Raw genomic sequence first — 19,571 nt, 5'->3', positions numbered from 1 at the left:
AGTTTGAAGCTCTCCACGTGCACAAACAATGGCACCGCCATCCAAGAAGGCCAAGGTACACTTCCTCTGCCCAGCCTGACACTTAAGAGCCGTGCAACCTGAATTGGAATACTTCCTATGCTAGCAGAGCGAAGAGGCCCAGGGGGATCCAAAGCAAGGCCCCCTTCAGCCAGGAGAGGGATCCGGTAGCACGGTACCCCAGACCTATGTATCTCCAACTCTGTGCCCCCATAGGAAGGCACATCTGGGGTTTCTACTACAACCCCCCCCCCCGGGGATCAACATGGACCCAGAGACCTTCTCCTGAGTGGAATTTTTTAAAGGGCTGCAAACCTTTGTCCAGGCCCTGCTGCGTACCAGACTCAACCCCTGCCAGAGGCACAGGACCTTCCCGGCACCTCCCGGGTTCCTTGAGACATGCTTCTCCTAACCAAGAGCCTCCCTAATAAGGATCCAGACATCTCGGATGACGAGACTTGACTCCCTGGAAGAAGGAGAAATCCCCCCAGGGATGGAACCATACCGAACCATGCTTCGATGCTTCCACAAGGACAAATTACCAGTCCTCGTGTCCCAGACGCTGAAGGCGCTGATAATTCTAGGCACTGACCCTATAGTGGAACCAAAGAAGAACCCCATCTTGGTGTCCCTCCGTAAGGCCTCATACTGCTTTCCTATGTTGGAGGCTATCCAGGAACTGATTGACCTGGAAACGAATGCCCAAGAGGAGAGCTTCAAAGGAGGGCGGGTCGCCCTAGAAGCCCTATATCCTCTGGACCCACGGCCAAGGAACGCCTATGTTTCCCAAAAGTGGACACTATGGTCTGTGCAGTCTCAAAGCGCACATGATTCCCATTGAGGGAGGAGCGGCACTGAAGGATTCCCAGGACAGATGACTGGAATCCATCCTTAAGCAATCCTTTGACGTATCAGTAATGACATTGCAGATTGCCTCCTGCTGCACATTGGTGGCACATTCCTGTTTGTTCCTCTCCAGAGATGCAACTACGCCTGGAGAAATGATGGAGCCTGCGGTATCTTTCCTCACTGAGGCTACCTCAGATCTCGGGCGCACCTCCGCCAGTAACATCGCTTCTGCAGTGGCAGCCAGAAGACAACTATGACTCCGGAATTGGTTGGCTGATGCGATATCCAAAGTAAACCTCACAAGAATGCCTTTTAAAGGATCTCTTATTTGGAAGCGAATTGGAGAAGTCAGCCAACAAATGGGGTGAATCTCCAGTACCCCGACTACCGGAAGATAGGAACAAAAGAATTTGGTGCTCCTCCCCCAGACGAACCAAGGGCAGAGGATTGCATTGTTTTAGACCTTACAAGAACACACAGACCCAAGCACCTTGCCCCTCAGGAAGGACTCGGTCCTTTCGCAACAGACACACCAAGAGGGGAGCAGGCTCTGGACAATACCCCACAATGAGAAGATGCAGACCCATCCACAGGAAGAAGACATAGGGGGCAGACTTGTCCTCTTCTACCAAAGATGGGTCGAGAGAACATCGGACAAGTGGGTCCTAACTATCATTCAAGAAGGGTACTCTCTGGAATTCCACAGCATCCCTTGAGACAAATTTATATCACCCTGCCACTCCCACTCCAAGAGGCTGGCAGTGGAAACCACACTAGCAAGACTACTCAGCCTGAAGACAATAGCCCCGGTGCCCGCGACCCAACAAAATACCGGCTACTATTCCATCTATTTTATTGTCCCCAAGAATGAAGGAGCATTCCGGCCCATCCTGGACCCTCGACACAATCAACAATTACCTGAGAGTACCTCACTTTCGCGTGGAAACCCTACGCTCCGTTATAATGGCAGTACAACCAGGAAAATTTCTAACCTTTCTGGACCTATTTGAAGCCAACCTTCACATCCCGGTCCATCGGGACCACCAGCGCTTCCTACATTTTGTGATACTGGGTCATCAGTACCAGTTCCAAGGACTACCCTTCGGTTTAGCTACCGCTCCCAAAACCTTCACCAAAATTGTGGTGGTAGTGGCGGCAACACTGAGGAAAGGAGTCCTGGTACATCCTTACTTGGACGATTGGCTGATCAGGGCAAAGTCTCCGTAGGAGAGTCGACAACCAACCACCAGAGTCAAGAAGCTACTGCAGGAGCTAGTGTGTGCATGAATACAGCCAAGAGCCAATCACTAGAGTACCTGGGAGTCCGGTTCAACACCAATCTGAACAAGGTATTCCTCCCCCTTCCAAGGAGAAGGAAACTGATGGATCAATTGCGAAAACTGTTGACCTATGCTCGCCCTAAGGTATGGGACTACCTTCAAGTCATTGACCTCATGACATCAACTCTGGAAGTCGTTCCATGGGCAAGGGCCCATATGCGACCACTACAGCATTCTCTTCTGTCACGATGGAACCCAATGTCCCAGATCTACTCAATTCACCTCCAGCTACCAGCAGAGGTTCGGGACCAGCTCCAATGGTGGCTACAGGAAGACCACCTAAGCAGAGGAGTAAACCTATCCCCACCGAACTGGATCTTGCTCACCACGGATGTGAGCCTGCAAGGGTGGGGAGCCCACTGTCAGGAACTGATGGCCCAGGGACAATGGAACAAGGAAGAGGCGGGATTTAACACAAACCGCCTGGAAGCTCAAGCTGTCAGACTAGCCTGCCTATGATTCGGTCACAGGCTCCGGGGCGAGTCAGTCGGTCATGTCTGACAACGTGACAACCGTTGCCTACATCAACCACCAGGGAGGTACCAAGAGCCAGCAGGTGTCTCTGGAGATAGACCCCCTCATGGCGTGGGTGAAAATAAACCTGCAATTCAGTCTCCCACATTGCGGGAAAAGACTACCTCTGCAGGGAGAGCCTAGACCCAGAGGAATGGTTGCTGGCGGACAAGGCCTTCCAGCTGATAGTAAACCACTGGGGTCCCCCAGTCATGGATCTACTGGCAACCCATCTCAATGCCCAAGTTCCCAGGTTCTTCAGTCGCAGACGAGAACCACAATCCCAGGGAATCGATGCTCTCGTCCAGAACTGGCCAGAGGAAGACCTCCTGTACGCCTTCCCACCCTGGCCACTACTGGGCAGGATCATCCACAAGATAGAGCACCACAGGGGGCTTGTTCTACTAGTCGCCCCAGACTGGCCAAGGCAGCCATGGTATGTGGACATGCGAAGACTACTTGCAGGGGACCCTTTGCGTCTACCTCCGCACAGGCACCTTCTTCCACGAAGATCTGGCTTGATTCTCTCTTATGGTATGAGAGAGCTAGCCTGAGGAAGCGCGGCTATTCGAAGGCCGAGATTGACACCCTGCTCCAGGCACGTAAGTTCTCCATATCTCTTACATATGAATCTGGAGAGTATTCGAAGCCTGGTGTGAAGACCGTGGTCTCCCCACGCGGACAGCCAAGATTCCCACGATCCTGGAATTCCTGCAGGACAGCATGAAGAAGTGGTTGTCTCTCAACTCCCTTAAGGTCCAAGTTGCAGCACTGGCCTGCTTCAGATCCGAAGTGGACGGTACCAGACTTATCAACTCATCCAGATGTGTCTTGCTTTCTGAAAGGGGTTAAGCAACTCCGACCACTCCTAAAGTGGCCAGTCCCTCTATGGAACCTCAACCTAGTACTAGACTTCCTAGCAAGGGATTCCTTCAGACCTACACGTGGTCTGTCACTACGTCTCTTGATCACGATATGTTGTGTACTGTACTGTACCATCCTTCCTACCGAAAGTAGTTTCCCAGTTCCACATGAAACAAACCATATCTTTACCATCTACAGAAGAGCACAAGGACTCGGAAGACTCATGCCTCCTTTGCCACCTGAATGTCAGCAGAATCCTAGTCAGATACTTGAAAAGATCGGAACCCTTGTGCAAAACTGACCACCCGTTCGTTCTTCACAGCGGGAAGAAACAAGGGGAAGCGGCATCGCGGGCGACCATAGCCCGTTGGATCAAAGAAGTAATCAAGGCAGCCTATATAGAGGCAGGAAAGCCATTACCTCCACAGGTCAAGGCTCATTCTACAAGGGCCCAGGCAGTCTCCTGGTCTGAAACCAAGCTGCTGTCGCCAGCTGAAATCTGTCGGGCGGCGATGTGGTCCTCCCTACAACATTCTCCAGGTTCTACCACCTGAATGTTCAGGCCAGGGAGGATACAGCCTTCGCAAGGACAGTACTAAGTGGGCCACGGGCAGCCTCCCACCCTATGCGGGAGTAGCTTTTGTACATCCCATTGGTCCTGAGTCAATCAGGCCACACGCTAGGAAATGGAGAAATTATTTACCTGATAATTTCGTTTTCCTTAGTGTAGACAGATGGACTCAGCATCCTGCCCACGGCTGTTCCAGAAATTGAGAACATCTGATAACACATCTCGAGATTAAGCAAACACAGGTAAACCACTGCCTACCCCTAGTTCGAAACCCACAGTTTGGTGTCTGCGTTTATCATTTGAATGCACTGGCGGTCTCCAGTTTAAAAAAAAAATATATATATAATCAGTTGAACCAGTTCAAGGTTTATCAAGTTTAGTCAAGTATTAAGCAACATATATCCACTCTGGCTTTTCGAAGAGACTACTGAAGAGCTAAGCTTACTGCACGGGTATATGTAGGATGACAGCCTTGAAATCTGACTCCGTCTCCCATCTGCTATCAGGAGAGCACAATACCCATTGGTCCTGAGTCCATCTGTCTACACTAAGGAAAACGAAATTATCAGGTAAGTAATTTCTCCATTAAAGTACATTTATGCTTATGGGCAATATGTTCATATATTGCCAGCTGTTCTGAGAGGAGGAGAATAAAGTAAGTCTGGCTCTGGCTTCCTTTGTCAGTCTCTGGATGAAATTGAAAGGTACTAAGAAACCCCAATATCCATGTTCTTAACAAGACAGGTATTTATAGTCTGCATCCTTTCAGCAATTCTTGTTCAGAACATTCTTCAAAATAAAGGTATTTTAGTCTGTCCAGGTAGTGATTAATATTTTCTTTGCTAATGTGAAAGAGAGGAAATAAAACTTCAGTTGTACGGAGACAAATTATATTTGGTTTTCTACGTGGCGGTGTGGTGATTTCCTCCTTTTGAGTTCCAGTTCAGTCAGAACCAATGTGCATTGGACTACAAAGCTATGAGTGTCCAGTCACAGCTACCCTAGGTCTTTTTCTTTAATTTTATAACCCCTTCCTAAATCAGCCCAGTCATCACAGTGAAAACCTTTGGCTAGGGGCCTTAAATCTTGGCTTCCTGTGGAACCCAGCTAACATCAATCTCAAGGCTGGCCACTACATGTTGCCATGAGCAGTTGGCAAGAGTCCCCTCACAGGTTGTAAATGCTTTCTCTTCAACATCCCTGGCCAACCTGGAGCACAGAAGCCTTGCTTGGGAATTGAACCCAAGTCTCTTCCACATGACTATGCAAGCCACTTGACATTGAGCCACAGACTGGCCCCAAATCTGATTTAATCTGTCAGGCAGCAGCAATACTTGGATATCTGTACTACTTATTTTCTGGTGACATATTAAAATACCCTGATAAAACTGCACCCCTCCCTTTTTTCTTCAGCAAAAGATGTTATTGAATTAAAGTCAGAGCAGTAATATACAATCAATACACAGTACAAAGAAGATAATCAGCTGCTGCTGTGATTTTAGGATGAACCCCCTGGGGTTCTAAATATACCAAATATTGTTGGCTAAAGAAAATCTGGATTAATCATGTTGATTAACAGGAGAAGATGCTACAGTGCCATAAAATAGATATTTTTGGAATGGAAATATATCAAGAAAGACTGTCAAATATCAAAATTGGCCTTTGATATGATTGGTGCCATTGAGGAGATGTCGTTTGCCTTGTTACATCTTGGAGAGGCTCCGATTTAGCAGTCAGGCCATGCATATTAGACTCATTAAACACTTGCTTTAAGTCACTATCGGGTCGATACAGTAACGTGCGGTTGAAGATTTCCCGTCTGTAACGTGCTGGGAGCGCACAATACAGACGAGTAAGGCGATCCAGCGATACAGTCTCCAGTTTCACACGTCCTTAGCGCTTCGTAAAATAGACACATAACCCTTTCCGCACACAGCATGTAAATGAACAAATTAGCTGTATAATGAAGGAATTAGCTATTCCCCTCCGATACTGTAACGGGCGCTGATATTATCTCCTTAGTAACCCGCTGTTTTGCCGCGGCCTTAATGTGTTAGTTTACCGCCTCCCCCTAGTAGGAGTTAGGACTGTGAGTCTAGTAACAAATCCATCGACACCACTTAAGATACTCAAAAACAATAAAACACAATAAAAAAAAAAGTGATACAGAGATGATCGAGAAAATGTAATGCTGTGGGACACATAAAACCTGTCAGAAAAAAAAATATTTTTAAATACCTGTCGGAGGGCCGCGTGGGTCCAGGCGGGCGGCGGCGGGAGCCGGGTGGTCGCGTGTTAAATCTAGGCCGCGGGCGGGTGGGCGCCTGTTCCAGGCGGCGGCGGGTGGACGCGCGTTAGTTTCAGGCGGGCGGCGGCAGGAGCCGGGTGGTCGCGTGTTAAATCTAGGCCGGGTCGCACAGGCGCGCATTCATTCACTGCCGGTGGGGGCTGCCTCCGGCAGCCCCCACCAGCAGTGGATGAATGCGCGCCTGTGCGACCCCTGCGATTCGGTGCTCAAGGCGTGACGTCACGACGCCCGACGTCACGGCATGTGACTGCCTTGAGCACCGAATCGCAGGGGTCGCACAGGCGCGCATTCATCCAGGCGGAGGAGCCGGCTGCTTTCGCCGCCGGTTCCTCCGCCTGGATGAATGAATGCGCGCCTGTGCGACCCCTGCGATTCGGTGCTCAAGGCGTGACGTCACGACGCCCGACGTCACGGCATGTGACTGCCTTGAGCACCGAATCGCAGGGGTCGCACAGGCGCGCATTCATCCAGGCGGAGGAGCCGGCTGCTTTCGCCGCCGGTTCCTCCGCCTGGATGAATGAATGCGCGCCTGTGCGAATTCATCCATCCAGGTGGAGGAGCCGGCTGCTTTCGCCGCCGGTTCCTCCGCCTGGATGAATGAATGTGCGCCTGTGCGAACCCTGCGATTCGGCGCTCAAGGCGTGACGTCACGACGCCCGACGTCACGGCATGTGACTGCCTTGAGCACCGAATCGCAGGGGTCGCACAGGCGCGCATTCATCCAGGCGGAGGAGCCGGCTGCTTTCGCCGCCGGTTCCTCCGCCTGGATGAATGAATGCGCGCCTGTGCGAATTCATCCAGGTGGAGGAGCCGGCTGCTTTCGCCGCCGGTTCCTCCGCCTGGATGAATGAATGCGCGCCTGTGCGAACCCTGCGATTCGGCACTCAAGGCGTGACGTCACGACGCCCGACGTCACGGCATGTGACTGCCTTGAGCACCGAATCGCAGGGGTCGCACAGGCGCGCATTCATTCACTGCCGGTGGGGGCTTCCGGAGGCAGCCCCCACCGGCAGTGGGGGCTGCCCCCACCGGCAGTGAATGAATGCGCGCCTGTGCGACCCGGCCTAGATTTAACACGCGACCACCCGGCTCCCGCCGCCGCCCGCTTGAAACAGGCGCCCACCCGCCCGTAGCCTAGATTTAACACGCGACCACCCGCCCCCCCGGATCCCGCCTGCCGACCGCCTGGACCCACGCGGCCTTCCGACAGGTATTTAAAAATTTTGTGTTTTACACTTCCTGGTGCCTGTCATTTCAAATGTCATTTCGAATGACATTTGAAATGACAGGTACCAGCGCACCCAGGTTACTGTATAGGCGCTGTATTAAGCGCCTATACAGTAAAATGGGTTGCGCGGGCATAACCCTTCCCTAACGCTTCACAGCCGCGGCATGCATTTGCATGCAATTAGAAGAGAGTATCAGGCGCTAGGTCAAGAGAACTGTGCGTGCGGGGAGGAAGGGTGCGCCTGACACTGCCGCACTGTTTCTACCGCGGCCTTACAGTATCGACCCGTATGTCTGATGTGCCTAGACCTGAGGTATTAGAGAGACAAACAGTAGAGAACTGTGTAAAAGCTGTTCTAGTTCTTTCTATCCTAGTCCTGAGAATTTGGTCACTCGTTTGTGCACAGTGAGTTTTGAACTTCAGAGGAAGTCATTTTAAGCCACTTGTTTTTCTCTCCAGTTAAACTAGACTGAGTGGAAACAGCGTGTAGAGTGCATGTAAGTTATAAAACGACAAAACCATAAAAGCAAAACCACAGATTGGCGATAGAAGAGGCACACGGGTGAAGAGATGCTGCATTCCTTGCTTGCCTCCCTCTTAACTTTACTTGCCAGCTACCTGTTTATTGGTAACGAAACTTCCCTCCCCCTCTAAGCCTTAACTTATATTTTATCAGAAGCTATTTCCCTCCATGAGGGAGTGGAAATTTAAGTTGGCTATTCTTGAATAGATTTCAGTTGAACTGCAAAGCAGAAAATATTTATTTGCTGCCTTTACAAAGGTGGTGGGTGGGAGTGGTATCTGAAGGTTGTGGTTTTTGATTTGAACTGCCTGAATAAAAGCTGCTGCTCTGGGTGCTGCCTTTTGTTTGCTTTGTACTTTGTCCTGGGTGAAAAGAGAGCCTGCCAGTGAAATTCATGAGGTTTTTTGGCAAACATTATTATTAATTACATTAGTTAAGGATTCCCAAGTGTTTACACTGAAAAATGCCATTCAGTTGCTCATTTAGAAACGTTGGATTGGAATTTAGGGAATTTGTCTTTGTCTAATATTTTAAATTGCCAGTAACTTAGAATAAATATTATATTTTTCAGGCTTGGATTTATGCTTTATTTTGGTGGATCTTCTTCTGAGCTCTTGTTGGACCTCTCTGAGCCATAGCAGAAACAGGAATAAAGTTCCTGATCTGGTACCCTTCAAATTATAGAGATGCTTTGTTTTTCTTAAATAGAAGCAGAATTATCAGAGCCTTCAAAATACTGATTTGTCCATTTGCTTCCCCCTTTTGATCTTAGTACTTCATACTTTTTTAAACTAGTTTGACACATTTTGGTATGCACTTTTTATTACATTTAGGGTAGATTTTCAATGGTGCACGTGCTTCCCGGCACGAGCACATGGTCGCATCAATTTTATAACATGCGAGCGCTGGGGGCTGTGCACATGTTATAAAACCTGGGGGCCGTGCACACATGCGTGCCGGATTTTATAATCCGCATGTGTGGGCAGTGCGCGCAAGGGGGGAGACTAATACAATTTCTGCACAGCAACGCATCCTGGCCTTCCCCAGTTCCCTCTTCAGGAGCCAACTGGGAGGGAACTTTCCTAACCTCCCTTCCCCTTTTAATCTCCTACCCAACCCCTAAATCCTACCTTTTTTTTGTTTTTTTTGTTTTCTAATTTACTTCAGGGCCCGACCTGAAGTAAGTTGCGCACGCCAGCAGCCTGGACAGCGATCAATGCCACTGGCCTGGCCCGCCCCTTCAGAAAGGCCCGGCACTTATGTGCGTATGGGTTTTAAGCACATGGTCAGGCCCCTTTGAAAATGTGCCCGGCATGTGCAGTGTCTGGCCATGCGTGTACCGGGGTTTATGCACGTGGCCGGGCCCCTTTGAAAATCTACCCCTTGTGTACTGTTATTTTAAAATCTTCGAGTATGCCTTCTGTTCATGCTGTAATTATGCTGTAGTTCATAAGAATTGGGGTGGAAAGAATTGTCGGTGATCTGACTGAAATGTCTGTTTTCAGGATATTTGCCTAAAGTGCATATGCTGTTTCTGTAACATCAAGCATAGTATTGGGTCACTGATGTCCATGACTCAGCTTGTAATCTGCTCACTCATGTTCTTGTAGTTATAGTAGTTGAATATTAAGGTATCCTACCATCTAAATGTTTTCTGAAACTACACAAAACATCCTTCCTTAGTTTGCCTACGACTAGAATAATAGTACAATTCAGTAGTTATGGGGCAAGGAGATAAAATAGCTTTGCAGGTGACTTTATGCAGTTTCAGAAAATGAGTGCTCAGGTTGCTTTATCACTGTTTGAGAAAACACTTTTCCTTATTGTGTAAACAGTGGCTGAACAGTGAAGAGTCCAACCATACATTTGTTTTTCTTTACTAAATGACATAGTACAATTTCAGCTGACCTGGATTTTGATTTAATGCATTTCTTCATGTTGCATCAATTAAAAGAAGGTTGTGGATACCATTTTATGTTTAAAAAAAAATCATACATTCTTGTCTGCATAATTCTTTTTGTCTAGTTTTAGAAAGTATAATTTGTGGCAGAGTTTTTGCTCACCTTTCATAGAGAAAACTGTGAATGAACCTTAGTATGAAACAGTTTGACTTTTCAAAGACTTCCTGGAAACATTTCTAATTTCAGTTGGGTTTATTAAACATTAGTTGCCACAGAGCCCACTGTTTTGAACAAACTGATCAAAAACAAAGCACTGGTGTTTACCATTCAGTCCTAGTGTTCTTTGTAATTCCTTGCTTGACTAACTTCCCTATTTGATTTGTTCTCTTTTTCTGGGTTTTGTTATGACTTTTACTTAGCTTTCACTCTGGGGTGAGTTACTGTGTGGTGCACTAATAAGAGAGGTTTTCCCAGAATGTGATGAACATGTTTCTAGAGACCTCAACTAGGTTTTTTGCTGATTTCTTTTATAGTAGACTTAATTGCTCCTGTAATAACTTACTGTACTTATTGGACTAGAAGATACTCTTAAAAAAAAATGTTGCCCTATACCTTGTGGTCTAGTTTGCATGTCTTGGGTATAGATGGAGCTGGTGTCCACAGTAACTGCCCGTATGGAACAAAAATCATTGCTGACATTGGCCCATTTGGTTTGGGAAGGAGAGGGAGCTGGCTTGTGTGGGATTGGCCTGCATGAACCTGAAGAGAGCAGGTGCTTGCTGAGAGAGTAAAAGAAAAGGGGAGCTCAGGCTCCTGCCTGTGGGTTTTATTGATCTTTTTTTTTTGTGATAGAGTGAGAATATCAGATGCATCAGAATAGTGTTGTAGTGAAATACTTTTACCTATATTTTTCATGTTGCAACCTTGGTGCATCTTACAGTTTTATAAATACAATCATCACTTCTTTATATTGGATGCTTCTGGCCTGAGTGTAGGGGAGGCAAGGGGAATAGTGGGTCCAAAGCGCTGCCAACCCCCGCAAAACTAATAGCGCCCGCAACATGCAAATGCATGTTGATGGGCCTATTAGTTTTTTTCCGCGCGATACAGAAAGTAAAATGTGCAGCAAAGCCGCAGAAGTTAATTTCGGCTGGCACAGGAAAAGTGTACAGAAAAGCAGAAAAAACTGCTTTTCTGTACACCCTCCGACTTAATATCAAGGCGATATTAAGTTGGAGGCCCCAAAATTTAAAAAAATGTAAAATTAAAAAAAAAATAATTTAAAATCTGCCTGCGGCCCAAGGGTTGGAAGATGAATGCTCAATTTAGCCAGCGACCGTTTTCCGAACCCGTGGCTGTCAGGTTCGAGAATAGAAGCCGGTAAAATTGAGCGTCGGCTGTCAAACCCGCTGACAGCTGCCACTTTTGTCAAAAAAGAGGTGCTAGGGACGGGCTAGTGTCCCTAGTGCCTCCTTTTATCGCAGGCCCTCATTTAAATACTCAATCGTGTGCCCAGGAGAGTGGGCGCTCGCCTTGGAGCACCAGCTCTTCTACGGTTTTTATTGTATCAGCCCAATGGTTGGGTGGAGAATGGAGGGAGGGGAAAGAGGGCTACACCAGAGTGAGTTGGGGGTGTGTGCTCTCATCAGGGAAGACATGTACTCTGTTCTTCTTCCCCGAGGACCTTTCTTTTGCAGATTTTGTATAATTATTGCCAAATCCATGCCTTTTAGTTTGCAAGTTGGAGAGCTCTGGACACCCCGTTTTGATCTCCAGAATTACCTGGATATCTCCAAAAGGGGCCTGTCTACCCTATCTTACTAAGTCATAGGTAGAAAAATGTGGGAAACCAAACACTCTGTATTTTTGTTTGGTGGCATATCCTAAATTTCCTGCTTAAGGTATTTGACTGACTTCCACTTTAATCAGTCATTTGTCCTTCCAACATTTTTTCCAAGGGCCCCTGTTTTAAGTGAGCAAGCCCGACACATTTTGGATTTCAAAAGAGCTCTGAATGTGGAGCAAACTAGAAGCATAGAAAGACCACCTAGCTGTTTTTCTTTTTCCCAACAAGCCTAGGATGGCATTCTTAAAAATAACTTTGTCCTGTTGGATGGCAGATTGCATATCCTTTGCTTATGCCCAAGCAGGTTGGTTGGTTTGTTTACTTATTTATAAACATTTGACCAGGGGCCACAGATACTTAATACCTTTGTACTTCTGAGTCAGACCAGTAGGGTTGCTTTTGTGTGATGTTTGGGACCTTCTCCTAGTGCCATTGATTAATTAAACGGACAATGATAGGAAACTTGAAAATCTGTAAAAGATAAACTATGCTCTTAGAAATGCCAAGCTGGGTCAGACCAATGGTCAGTCTGGATCATCTGAAAGTATGACAAATCCCAATATGAAAGTGTTTCATGTTTGCTCTCTCCAAGAATTAAGAGGTGGAGAAGCCCTGTAGGATTCCATTGTAGATCTGATGCTGCTAAGCTGCATGACAGAACAGATGGTGACCTGCCAACAGAAGAGCATCTGGGGAATAAGGCTTAATAAAAGGGAAAAAGTTTGGATGGGGGGTGGGGTCAAGAAACTGATACTTTTTTTTTGCTAAATATTTTTTACTTTAAAACAGTGTTGAATACATCTTACAATTTTTGTTTATGTAATTGGTGTATTTCTATGTGCTTCTAATTCACAGCATTCATCCAGTCCGACAATGTAATTGAAGTTCTTCGTTTTGATGAAGGAGGTTTGTTGCAGGTAAGGGCAATTTTGAAGTAAAACAGTTTCAGTAAACACTTTCTGATGATGATTCCTGCTGGAGCAACTTTTACTGCTCAACTTATGGTTAACTTACTTTTAGTCCATTCAATGCAGTGATGGTCCTCTGCTGGGGGCCAGGTACAAGACTTCTAGCTATTGCCATTGTGCGATTGAATATTATATTTTTGCATAGCACTTGGAATGAACCACCAGTGCTCAGCACTTTTATTTATTTATTTATTTAGATTTTTTCTATACCGGCATTCGTGAAAATGTCACATCAAGCCGGTTTACAATAAACAATGGGGTGATAACCGTAACAGAACGAGATAATATGTATTAAACATAGTATAGATGCAGTTACAATAAAACAAGGAGTTGTACAACTAGGAGCAAGAAGAAGAAAAGATAGTAACTTTAACATAGTATATTAACCCGTAAAATGGTAGACTTTACAAGATTTTTTAGTAATATTGCCTTCATGTTCCTGGATTACTTTTCCAGGCTGAAGTTATATAAAATGTTAATTCATTTTGTTTATATACAGTATGAGAACATGGCTATGGACATTGGTTACCCTTACCTGTTCTGATATGACAAGCCTTTTAATGTAAAAATAACAAACCCAATACTATTGTAAACCTATAAAATCAAGAAAATTTCTTTATTAAAATTGCATAATGACACGTCAAACTGTATTGTAGGTGTTTATTACACCTCTGCTATTCATTCAGCCTCGTGTCTGTGAGAACACCTGTGGCAGGTAAAGCACTTCCTGTCATGTTTTAGTGCCCAATTATGAGTCTGCTGTCATAAAGTAGAATTTTATTAACACTAGTTCATGAAATTAACTCTGACTCATTTAGGATGTCACATGAATCTGAGATTCTTTTGGAGGTTTTGCAACTATGAATGATTAGTGCTAATTTGTGTAAAAACATGCTGTTTCATCTAGAAGAGACACTTGAAGTTACTGTGCAGAACTTTTTCTTTAGGGCACACATACATGTGTTGGGCAATGGCAGCTGCTACTTGCAGGTGGCTGTTGGAGCTCATGGATGTGTTATGCATGGTCCTCTTAGAGTAAGAGTGTTACAGCTGGTGTCTCTTAAACCTAGCTTAGAAAAGCCAGTTCTTTAGGACAGAGTATCTCCATCCACAGGCTTTCTTAGAGGCTGACCGAGTTTCAGGTGATACCTTATTCATGGATTCACTAATTTAATTTATATATTAGCTTTCAGGTATTAACATGTTTCATCTGGAACTTACTGACGAAGGGAGTAAAATTACTTGATTAATAGTCACAGATGTTAGGTTAGTCAATAGAAGGTGTCCCCTGAAAGATGTTCACTAACTCTTATTTTTTTTATGAATTTCCATGGCCTGACATGACTGCATTGCTTCATGGAGAAAAACTGGTCTGAGTTACTGGCCTGTGTATAGTTCTTTTTATTATGAAGCCTGGCATCCTGGCAAAAAATTGAATGTGCATTGTCCACATTCTGTTCACTAGTTCACTGCTATTTACTGTTTCACAGGGTGTGTGCAGTATCAGATTTTCATTAGGTACAATAGGCATTTGAAACACACAATTTTTACACTCCCGCCCCAGCACGATCCTGTCTCCTTTCTTCCCTCCCTCCCCAGCAGCGGTGGACAACAGCACTTACCTGTATTTGTCACTGCTTGTCCTGTTTCTGTCTCCCTGGAGACCGTGTCTCAAATGAGACAGAGACAGGATGGAGGTGGTTCAGAGAAGGGCGACCAAAATGGTGGGTGGTCTCCATTGAATGACTTATGAGGAGAGGTTGAGGAACCTGAATATACCCTGGAGGAGAGGTGGAGCAGGGGTGATATGATACAGACCTTCAGATACTTGAAAGGTTTTAATGATCCATGGTCATCAACAAACCTTTTCCATTGGAAACAATTTAGTAGAACTAGGGGTCACAATTTGAAACTCCAGGGAGGAAGACTTCGAGCCAGTGTCAGGAAATATTTCTTCACTGAGAGGGTGGTGTGATGCCTGGAATGCCCTTCCGGAGGAAGTGGTGAAGACTAAAACTGTGAAGGATTTTAAAGGGGCATGGGATAAACACTGGATCCCTAAAAGCTAGAAGATTTAATTTAATTTATTACTTTTTTATACAGACATTCATGATACAAATCATATCATATCTGTTTATAGTGAACAGAGGTATTATAACAATAGCCTTAAGCTGAAGAAGCGAGAAGTTACAATAAAACTGGAGTAATGGAACTGTGGAGATGGAGAGAGTTAACTCAGAAACTAATTACAAATACAATGATGGCAGATACTTGATAGACCTAAGTCTGATTTGTGACATGGCTGTTACTGGTCTTGATCATGGGAAGGCTTGTTTGAACAGCCGTGTCTTTAGTTTTTTTCCTGAAAGTCAGCAGACATGGTTCCTAAGGTCCAGGGGTATGGCATTCCAGATGGTGGGCCCCGCTGTCGAGAAGGCCCGTTCTTTGGTGGTTGACAGATGGGTGGCTTTGTTAGGGAATAAATGGGAAGATGGGAGTAAATAAAGCTAAACTTGCACGGAGTGGCAGTTACTACCTTGGGAAGCTTGCAGGGCAGAGTAGATGGACCATTTTGGTCTCTTTCTGCTGTCATTACAATGTTACTATGTTACTAATTTGAAGTCTGAACCTTGCAGAACCTTTAGTCTTGTGAGACTTGTTAGCACTGTGCATTCAGACCAGTTGAAGCAAACAGAGAAGGCAAATACAGGTAAGAAGCATTGCTTCCCTTCTGTTTTCGGTGAGGCAGGGGAAAGGATATTACTGGGGAGGAGTGCAGAGAAGAAGGCCCTGAAGATTGTGCACCTAGAAATGTGTGAGCTGTAAATCAAGCCCTGGGCGTGGGATCTCACCATAAACATTTACTCTAGCTCTTGAAAGAGTGGTGACACTGTCTTGACTTCCCTTTGAGTAACAGTGGAAGTAGTGTGCATGGAAAACTCAGGAAAGAGTGTATTGTAGAAACCTGGTGCATCTTGCTGATAGGAGACCCAGGGAAGAAGCCACGTGAATAGCATTAAACCTGTCTCAGTGCTGTACTCAGGATTTTTGAGCTATTTTAGACTGTTAAACCATACTTAAAATAATGGCTTTTGATTTCTCCTTGTAAGTGAAAATAAAAAACTGAAAATGAGAGATTAGAGTAAAACCATTGTTAGTAAAATGTATCAACTGTGTTGACAAGTACTTTAACCTTAAAACAGAAGATGATGAAATATTAGTACAGTTATGACTCATTCTGCCTCTGGGCTATCCACTGTTCTTAAGGTCTGCTTATTTTCTTTTATTACCATATACAGAGTATCCATTGTTAACAACAATTCATTTGGATGGTTTCATTTTTAAATTTAATAGATGCTCCAAAGCTAATTATCTTGGTTCTCTTCATTAATCTCTGTGGTGCTATTGGGGATATGTTAAATATTACGTTTTCATTGTTTTCTTTTTGGTGTTAATTTTTTGTACCCTTTTCTGCTTGTCCTAATATATTTTTGCACATTTCTAAATAAGAGCTGTGTTTTTCATTATAGCCACTTACACGTAATTGAAAAATCTTCTGAATCTACTTTCAGTTCATGCTATCTTGTGGAATACTGTAATAAAGGTGCATTAAAATTATCATGTACACTATGTACAATGACACTGACATAGTGTTTTGTTTAGCTAATATGCCAACATGCTAAATGTTAATGTGCGTACACATGATAAACAGGTGTATAACTTCATTAGTCAATTAGTGTGCTATGTACAAAGACCCCCAGAGGGCTAACTTTAATTTAACATGCTCTTTTAGCACTAAGAGCTTTTAGCTTCTGTCAGGAATTAGAGTAAACTGCCAGTGTTGATTTGGCACACTAGTAGTTTGCTGCTGAGGGGCAAACTAACAGCCATAAAACTAAGGACCCTCCACAAAAGTTCTTAATGCCAAGCTTGGAGGAGGAGAAAGCTTTATTTCCTACCAGCCTGGCATCCAGTGATACTCTACTCTGATCCCACTATACCACTGCTCTTAAAGTGGTTCTTTCCACCTTGATTTTTCTTTTTATCTTTCTCTCTACTTCTGTTTCCCTCTTTCCTCTTACTTTTTCTTTCATCACTGTGCTACCGGAGTACATGGGCAATATCTCTCTTCCCAGTTTGCTTGATTACTGCTGCCTTTACTTACAAGGCTTAGCAGACCACGGTCTCTGCCAGGCTTGTTATAGACTGACAGATTTGGCTGTACCTACTTCTGGGACCACCGACTGCTCAGTTCTGCAGCTGCTGCCAGATTACTCTTCTCAGGTCTGCCTCATTCTCTGCTGGATCTTAAACTGAATGGAAGGTCCTGCAAGGGCTGCAGATGAGTATAAGATAAGTAAGCCTTTTAGAATGGCAACTTTAATAAATAAATAAATAAATAAATAAAAAAAAAAAAGGCACCTTTCATAGCATGTAGCAGATGGACTCAGGACCAATGGGTATAGTGTACTCCTGATAGTTGGAGATGGATCAGATTTCAATCTGACGTCAGTCCTAGTACATATACCCCTTGAGGAAGTGCAGCTTTTCAGTATTTTCCGTCTCCATAGCAGTTCGGGACTCTATGCACGCTAGCACAGCGTTAGAGTAATTTACCAAAGAAAACCAAAACAAGAAATTTTACCTCTACAGACAAGCCCCGCTCTCCTGCGGTGACACCCCTTGGGTCCCTCTCCCAGTTGAGACTTCCCGAGGTGATTTCCGTGATCCTTCAGAGGTAAGCATCGGTCCAGCAGCCGACCCTCGGCGTGGACCTAGCCCCCGACATCAGGTGAGGCTGAGACAGTGGATGCAACTTCGAGCGCAGCGGTGAAGGTATTTCCCTCTCCCCCCTGCAGCCAGAGACTTCCCGGAACGAGACCGGGAAGCGCCGAGACAAGGTAAGGTAGAAATCTATTTAAAAGTCTCCGGTCTCCGAAGCTCGAAGTCGCACAGGTCACCATCCGGTGCCAGTGCCACCGGGTTGATCTGCCCTAGCAGGGCTAGACCCCGGTCAGATCTGAGGGTCCTCCCATGTGAAGCCCCTCCGAGGTGGTCGCCATATTGTCCGCATGGTCGCAGTCACCATCTTGACCTGTTTGCCACCCTGTGCACAGAGGCGAGCCGTGCGCACAAATATCTTGTGCGCCCAAGTACTGAATGCACAAGCAATGCGCATAGCCACATGCTTACTGTGCCAGGCGCATAACTTCGATCTGTGCACACAACAGCATGTACTAATCCTACACGCACAACTTTGATGCACCGGAGCGCATAACTAGGCCACCTGGGCCCTGTATTTTACGCACACAAGCCATGGCACCACTGGAGAAGAAGCTGAAGGCTCAAGGCCTTTGCCTAGCATGCCACAGAGCTGCACAGCGTGAGGAGGCCACGGCCCTGTGTATATAGTGCGAGGAGGCCCTGGGGGATCCAGCCCATGGCCCTCCCCTGCCGGTACCGGGTTATAGCTTCTCGAACACTATGCCGGACCTAGTGTCCCCCAGTGAGAGCCTCCCTCAAATGCCTCTTAATTTTAAACCCAGCATCTATCTCCTGGGTGGAATTCTTCAAAGGCCTGCATACCTTCGTCCACATGCAGCTGGGGCCTCCGATAATATGGCCACAACCTCCGCCAGAGGATCTCAACATCCCGGGACCCTCTATGCCCAGAGAAGTGATTCCACCGCCCAGAAGCTCCACCTTCGGGGACACGGACAACTCAGATGAGGATTCAGAACCCCTGGAGGAAAGGGAACTCCCCCCAGGGACTGAGCCCCACCGAACCATGAGGTGCTTCTTCACCAAGGCCGAGCTTCCAGACCTGGTCACACACAGCTTGAAAGAGCTCACTATCCCGGGCACAAGTGCCTCGGCTAAGACAAATCCCCTCCTAGAGGGACTCCATCAGACCTCCTGTCATTTCCCACTATTACAAGCCGTCCAGCAGCTAATTGACTGTGTTCAAAGGGCAGGTGCCCTTGCAACCATGTACCCTCTGGATCCAGCTGCCAAAGATCTCCTGGCATGTCCGAAAGTGGATGCCATGGTTTGCGCGGTCTCGAAGCGCACTACTATCCCAGTTGAGGGAGGAGCAGCACTCCAGGATGCTCGACAGTCTTTTGACATCTCCACTATGTCTCTACAGATCGTGGCCTGCTGTGCTGTGGTGACACGCGCCTGCTTATCACAGACCAGGAACAACTCCCGGGGAAGCCCTGGAACCAGCAGTATCATTCCTCACGGATGCTGCTTCTGATCTGGTGCTCACCACATCTAGAGGAGTGTCATCAGCCGTGGCAGCCAGAAGACAACTCTGGCTCTGAAGCTGGTTGGCCGACGCATCGTCCAAAACGAGACTCACAAGGATGCCCTTCAAGGGAACCCTCCTGTTCGGAAGTGAACTAGAGAAGCTAGCCAACAAATGGGGTGAATCCCCACTGCCGCGGCTACCGGAGGACAGGCATAAGAGAAACCAGTGACCCTTCCCCCGAACTTCCAGGGGCAGAGGATCACAGAGCTTCAACCCATACAGAAGAACATATCAAGCGGCTTGCCCCGCAGGCAGGAGCCAGTCCTTTCGGAACAAGCACAACAAAAGGGGTGCCGGCTTGGGCCCAGGTCCCAGCTGCACCCTACAAT

Source organism: Rhinatrema bivittatum, chromosome 5 (genome assembly GCF_901001135.1).
Source record: "Rhinatrema bivittatum chromosome 5, aRhiBiv1.1, whole genome shotgun sequence".
NCBI classification, from domain to species: Eukaryota; Metazoa; Chordata; class Amphibia; order Gymnophiona; family Rhinatrematidae; genus Rhinatrema; species Rhinatrema bivittatum.
The sequence above is the reverse complement of the archived record's forward strand: the minus strand, read 5'-3'. Positions refer to the sequence as shown.